The sequence below is a fragment of the Mytilus galloprovincialis genome, chromosome 2, assembly GCF_965363235.1.
Source record: "Mytilus galloprovincialis chromosome 2, xbMytGall1.hap1.1, whole genome shotgun sequence".
Lineage (NCBI taxonomy): Eukaryota > Metazoa > Mollusca > Bivalvia > Mytilida > Mytilidae > Mytilus > Mytilus galloprovincialis.
The window spans coordinates 48,026,913-48,034,736 of NC_134839.1; the positions used below are offsets into that span (position 1 = coordinate 48,026,913).

At 31.0% G+C, this 7,824-nt stretch overlaps 1 long non-coding RNA gene across 1 annotated transcript; it reads left to right on the top strand.

The window, feature by feature from the left end:
* Positions 1-666: 666 nt before the first annotated feature.
* Positions 667-5,512, top strand: LOC143062267 (uncharacterized). Its single transcript, XR_012974650.1, has 3 exons — positions 667-838; positions 3,334-3,498; positions 5,179-5,512. It is a non-coding gene; the product is annotated as an uncharacterized LOC143062267 (long non-coding RNA).
* The last annotated feature ends 2,312 nt before the right edge of the window (positions 5,513-7,824 follow it).

Here is a 7,824-nt window from a genome sequence, read left to right on the forward strand (position 1 = left end):
TTGTTTATGAATATTAAATGCATTGGTAAATAGGTGTGTTTGTTGTTTATACATGAAAAATGTAAGTATCTTATACTCTTTGATAGACATATCTGACTTTTACAAATATGCAAATCCTAGAAGGGGTCCGACATATTCCCGTACATGGTATATACATTAATACAATTATACCGCGGCTCGTACGTCCTTGGTAAACTGTGATTCTCTGTATATTGAATTTGACTAAAGATAGCACCCTCACTTATAAAAGATTCTTGAACTTACGTTGTAGAATAAAAAATATATAATATATATTACTGTGTATGTATAATTATAATCTGTAATGTATTGTTATAACATATTTGTGTGTAATAAATTGCAAGTGTTGATATTGTGCAGTTATGTTCAGTATAGATACAAGAGAGTGCTATCTTGGTAGTACCTGCTTTAGTGTACTACTTTAAAAATAAAAACTTTCGTAAAAGTTTTAGTGTATATTGTCAAATTCAACGGGGTTATGTTTCTTTTATTTAGAAATCATAAACTGATAAATGATACCCTCCAGCTCTGTTACAACTTTTAAAAAGGCCAATATTTAGAAATGAAAAAACTAAAAAGAAAAGGTAAATAATATATTTCTACCAAATTATTTGTTTTTGGTGTCATCCGTTTAGACTGGAGTTGTTTCCCTTGCACTGTAAAGAAATAAATTGTAAATACCTGCAGCCGTTAAGCTACCACGTGGTAACCATGTGCTACAGGCAGACAGGGCGAGAGGGCTGTAAACAAACAATTTCCAGTCTAAACGGATGAATTAGCAGCCGTGACTAAAAATGATAGACAACAATACCAATACAAGGTTAGTATTTACACGGTGCATTGTTTTTGGTCGTTGTAAAATATGCTGGTTGGTTCTAAAATCATCATATCACAAGGACCTGGGTTCTGGCAAGCCAGTGCCCTTAAAGAAAAATATCCCACAATAAGATAACTCATCTCGTCCGTCGACCCCATGTATAACCCTATCAATATTTTAGCTGCGGTGTCAATAGTTTATCCATTGACAGCAGCTGAATCACATTCCTCATAGTGTTAGTTAGGTACTTATATATACAATGTACATGCAGTTAATTCTTGTTGTGAGGTTTGTGTCCCCAATTTGATTTGGGATGGACCGACGAGAGAGTGCTTGTGATTGATGATTTCTGGGAGATATGTCAGACTCCTGTGGCTTGATATTTTACATATGATCTCATGTATTTATCAGCAAGATGAGATTTATAATATTAAAAATCAACTGCTAATTATTTTAATCTAATTTATTTTCACTTTCTAACTTAGATTTTCTCTTATCAAGAGTTAATTTAATCGGTTGTTACAAATGTAATTAGTATTTTGAATATTTGAGATGCCTTGTCATACTTGTTAAAATCCATGGATTGTTGTCCAGTGACTAATATTTCAAAGTTTTATTAATAAGTAATTTTACTAGGCCTATAGTTTTTGTCATTTTTCTTTTCCTATACTAATAATATCTGTAGGTTTTCTAACCCCTACCAAAAATATCTTATTAAAATAATTATAAGCATGTTTTTACAAAATTTACACTAGAAACTAGAAATATATATTGAGGTTTTTTGTATTTTCTGAATAATTTTACTTTTATCGCATACCCGTGTTTATTAAATAATCCCATATTGGGATAAGGGTCTGAGAATATCCTGAAAATAAATTTTTATACGAGAGATCTTTTACACCGGTTGATTCAAACTTTTCCATCATTTTATGTCTTTGTGGTATGTACTTATTACAGTTAAACAGGTAGTGTTGCATGTCGTCCACTACTAAACATGTGTCACACAGTTCACTATTACATTTACCCATTGTGTATTTGAATTTATTAGTGAATATATAACTTGATCTAAGTTTAAATAGAGTTCTTTCTCTTTCTCTTGTACTCTTTGGTATGGTAATACAAAAGTTAACATCTTTTTGAATAGCGTGTAGTTGTTTACTTTTAGTGTTGTTTTCCCAGTATTGTTGCCACATTTTTTTTAATAAATTTTTACATAAACATTTGATATCTTCTTTGTAAAGTGGTATACTAGTTATACATGTCTCTATTGATAGAGCCTTTTTAGCTGCTGTGTCTGCCATTTCATTACCACTTAAACCCACATGACTGGGTATCCATTCTAAAATTATATTCAAACCTAATTTGGACAGTTTACTGTATATATATTGGATGTCATAAATTATTTGTGTTTTAACTTTAAATATACTTCCTGTAATAGCTTTTAGTGCTGACAGTGAATCTACAAATATTACAGTATTTTCTGGTTGAAATTCTTCTAACCAATATAAAGATAAAAGTATGGCTGTCAATTCACACATAAATATTGAAACATGATTTTGTAATTTAAAACCTTTTTTTACTTTAAGTTCTGGAACGACAAAAGCACATGCATTTGTGTTGTTTTCTGGATTCTTAGATCCATCTGTATATATTTTTAAAAAATTACTATACTTGTTATCAATGAGGATATTTCCTTCACTTTTAATTAGGTGAGGACTATCCTTTTTTGTAATAATATTTGTAAGTTCCATTTTGACCTGTGGTTTTAGAACATGCCATGGTGGGGTAGGGACCTCTTTACATTTGTATACAGTATTATAGTCTACATTAAATTTATTCATAGTATCATGTGCAGTAACACAATATGGTTTTTGATTTTCTTTAATTTTTTCCTTATTAAATTCATATATAGCATTTTCTTGTAAACTTTTTATAGTTGGGTTTGTGTCATTTAGACTAAATATATTCAAAAAAGACTTAGTAATAAGACTTTTTCTTCTCAACTCATATGGGGGGTCACCAATTTCAGTCTGTAATCCACTTATACTGGCAGTTTTTTGAGCACCTGCACATATCCTTAATGCTTGGGCTTGAATACTATCTAGTTTTTTCTTGACAGAGTAGGAGGCTGAGTTATAAACCTCACAGCCATAATCTATCTTTGACCTTATCATTGATATATATATTGTTCTCAGGGTAGAACAATTTGCACCCCATTTAGTACCAGTTAATAATTTCATGCAGTTCAACACCCTTGAACATCTACTTTCTATATATTGTACATGTTTTAACCATGTTAGTTTTGAATCGAAAATCATACCTAGAAACTTGACTTCTTTAACAAATGACAATATTGTTTCTCCAAGTTTAAGTTTAATACAAGGAGAACTACTCTTACTAAATATCATAGCTACCGTTTTTGTGTGTGATATTAGGAAACCCCATTTATCACACCAAGTATTAATTGTGTCTATATCCTCTTGTATTCTTTTTTGTAGATATTTAGAACTTTTTCCAGATAACCATATGGCACTGTCATCAGCAAATTGTGACATATCACAGTACTTTAAATTATTGGATATATCATTCACCATGATGTTAAATAGTGTAGGACTTATACAACTACCCTGTGGTGTACCATTCTGAATTATAAATATTTCAGAGTAAGTATTATTAACTTTAACTTGTATAGTTCTGTCACTAAGAAAATCCTTTACCCATCCCAACATATTACCCCTTATACCTATTGAAGCCATTTTTATTAATAACCCATTTTTCCATAGCATATCAAATGCCTTTTGGAAATCTATAAATACACCAACTGTGAAATGTTTTTTGAGAAATGCTTTATGAATATCATTATCAATTCTAATTATTTGTTCCATAGTATTTCTATTTTTCCTAAATCCACTTTGATTTGGTGTGTAGAAATTATTTTTTTCTAGATACCAACGTAGTCTATTATTAACCATTTTCTCCATAATTTTTACAAAATTAGAAGTAAGGGCTATTGGTCTATATGACTGTGGGTCTGTGGGGCTTTTTCCAGGTTTAAGTACTGGTGATATAATGGAATGTTTCCATTCACTTGGAAGTTTTTGTAAAAACCAAACTCTATTGATAAAAAGTAATAACACAGACAGTGATTTGTCTGTAAATTGTTTGAACATAGAATACGTAATTTTATCTTTCCCAGGGGAGGTATCAGATGTATCACTGATAGCATCTTTTAATTCTTGCATAGTATATGGTTCATTATAACTATCAGAGTTATCCTTATAATAGTGTAATAATTTACTGTACTCCTTTTGATCAATATCTTGTTTCTGATTTTTAAATTTTTCTGAGTAATTATGGTCACTACTGACTTGAGCATAATTTGTAGCAAGTATATCTGCTTTGTCTTGAGTAAATTCATATTTGGTATTATTATATAACAGGGTTGGTAAATTTAATTTTTTAAATGTTTTACCCAACATTGATTTTACTTTTTTCCATACATCTGATAATTTAGTATCATTATTGAGAGAGTTACAGTAGCTCTCCCAATACATAGCTTGTGCAGCTTTGATAGTTTTTCTGCACGTTCTTTCTTTTTCTCTATATATAGTGAAATCAATACCAAGACCTGAATGTTGGGCACGGTTTTTACAGGTGTTCCTTTCTTTAACACATTTAGTGCATTCAGGTGTCCACCATGGTACCTGTGGTTTTTTAGGTTTATTATTTTTTAATTTGACTGGGATGCACTCCCCAGCTATTTTGAGTATTTTGTTTGTTAGTCTTGAACATGTTTCTTCTATATTGTCAGAAATCATGTCAGGACTCAAATGTTCATTACACTTGCTGGAGAATGCCTCCCAGTCTGCTTTCTTATAATTATATACAGATTCAGTTTCATCAATTTGCATTTGTTTATGACTAAAACTAATATTTACAACATGATGGTCACTGCTATAGGAACTAGTGAGGTCAACTGACCATGTTAATTTACTAGCTAGACTAGAATTACAAAAAGACAAATCAATAGGTGACAGTTCTAATGTACTGGGGTTACATCTTGTACCTGTACCATCATTAAGAAGTACTATATCTTTATACTCAAGGAAAGAGAACAGCTCTCTTCCCTTAGTATCTATATTTTTACCGCCCCACATAGTGTGGACGGCATTAAAGTCTCCACATAGTATAAATTTTCCCTCTATTTGATCAAATATATTGTTATAATGGGGTAGTTTTGTATTTGATGCTGTGTCATAAAGATTGACCAGTGTAATATTATTATTATCAAAACTAAATTCAATACATGATATTTCTAAATCACTGTTAATATTCTTTTTCAGATATGGAAGATTTTCTCTGACATATATAGCTGTACCTCCATGTGATTTGGTATTACGTACAGAAAAATCAGCTATTTTATAACCTATTACATGTGGATGATCTTGTTCGTTTTTACACCATGTTTCCTGGAAGCAAATAATATCAGGCTTCATTTGTGACATAGCTATATACTCCGCAGCATTGTTGTTAATGCCGCGACAGTTCCAATGAACAACACTGAACATTATGTTATATAATAATAAACATGATAAATAAATAGTATAATTGATAGCCATTTTTAATTGTATATTGTTAATACTTTATATTGGGCGATAAATGAATTATATCATTTCAGTTGTAACTCTACTAGCCATTTCCAAACCTAATGAGAGATCAAAATTTGACCCAAACATCTGTTTTACAACTATTCCTACAAAACCCATAATTGACTTTAAAGTAAAGTCTATGGGTTTAGTAGGAGGGCTCATAGTCTGGTGCATGACAACACTAATTACAGTTACCAAGTCTTGTATGGTACATTTATCTTTTTTGGGTGGTACTGAGCTCTGATCTTTTGGGGTTTTGCTAGTTGATTTAGAGCTTTCTTTATGATGTTCATTGATTTTAAGCTGGTTGGTTGCTTGTTGTAGTGAAATATTTTTAGATTTCACCAGCTTAAGGGCCATTTTTTGTTGGGTCCTTTGTGGACATTCTTTGTCATTAGACATATGTTTACCTTTACAGTTTACACATTTTAAATCTGTTGAGGTACATTGCTCGTTCTCATGTTCCTCTCCACATTTAATACATCTTTTTTTAATTCTACATTGGTTTGCCATATGCCCAAACCCCTGACATTTATAACATTGAATAGGTTTAGGTACAAATAATTTGGTATTATATGTTTTGTACCCAATATTGATTGTTGCTGGTAGCTGGGGTGTCTGAAAGAATAACTTTATGGATCTAGATGGTTTTCTTTCACCGATTTGTTTGTCAAAGTAGGACATCCTTTGAATTTTACTAACTTTCTGGGCTTTAAGCACCGACACGATATCTTCGTCTTCAACGTTAATGTCTAGAGGCACGTTATAAATAACTCCTATTGATGAAGTTACAGATTTGGGCACACTTGTCCTAATCTGTAATTCACCAATGAGTTTGACGCGTTTTAGCTGTTTCCACTACTTAACGGACTTTTACTTCATAATGAGTAGTGGGGCGTGATTACTATTTAGAGTGTTATCCCCTTAATGAATCGCGAATCAATAATTAATAAATAATTAGAAGACCTTATTATGTATTAATATACTGAATGATTGAACACAAACAAATGGCATTGACTTACAGTTATCACTATGACTTAACTTAAAGGACTTCTACATATAATTAATGAATAGTGGAGCGTGGTTACTGCTTAGAGTGATTTCCCCTTAATATAACGCAATCGCGAATCACTAATTATTAAATATTACAAAATCTTAGTATGCATTAATATACTGAATGATTGAACAAAAACAAATGGCAATAAAATGGTCATTGGAGAGCTATTTCTATTTATTACAGATTTACACCGAAATGTAATTATTACAAAAATATTAAACTGAAATATTTACCTCAAAAATAGATTCTTTTCTAATTGAAATCTTGGTCAAACATTCTGTGCATCTAAAAAATTCTCCATCGCTAATATCTCTTCTTTTTATCTTGGACATTTCAATGTTACATATACTACATATTCTTTTGACTGCAAGTAATCCAACACTACGCAAATAGCCAATACACAGTTCAGTAGTTGATATAAAAAGACATATATTAAAAATATCTATCCCTCTCTGCTTGTTTTCCTCGACAATATTTTTCTCTTGGCTGCCGTCTACATCCATTTCGATATATTTTTGAAATATTCATGAATTGGCGCTAATTATATTTTTGTCAGCCAAATTTTTCTTTTAAACTGATGACGTGAGAAGGAAATACGTCAAGGATTCGAGTTCATTTGCAAAATATCTAACACAAGGTTTGCAATAAAGGTAATTTATTCAGAAACCATAAAAACATAATACAACTGAATATTATGAACAATTATGTAATAAACCAAAACTGAATAAATGACAATAATTTGCAAAGGTGGGGAATAAATACCGCCACCCTTAATAACTAAATTACAAAATGTATAAATAAACAAATATTGTACAATAAAACATTGCAATTATCAGCATATGAAATTCGAAATTTTTAATTTAAAAAATAATACCTATGATTATAAATCTGTTAAAGAATCAAGGGTGTAGGTGGGTGGGAAATTAAAAATCTTCACCTTTCTTGAGAAAACTAAAATGGCGTCCTCTAGCATTCAGTGAAATTGCGAGAATGCTGGCTAATCCAAACACATGTGAAGAGATAATTTGCCCTTATCCTCAATGGTCAATTAGATATCATTAAACAATCATTTAGTAATTAATCTTGACCCTGATCTAGAGATGACTCCACTGATCTTTGCCTGTAATCAAAAATTTAGACAACCCCATGCAAATTTACAGTTTCATATTACTCTTGATAAGAATAATTTCCTGACAAAAATGTTTTTATGTACCATAAAATGATTTCCTTCGACGTTTATGACGTCTTCATGTTTTCTTAAGTTTTTCCATAGCGCTAACGTT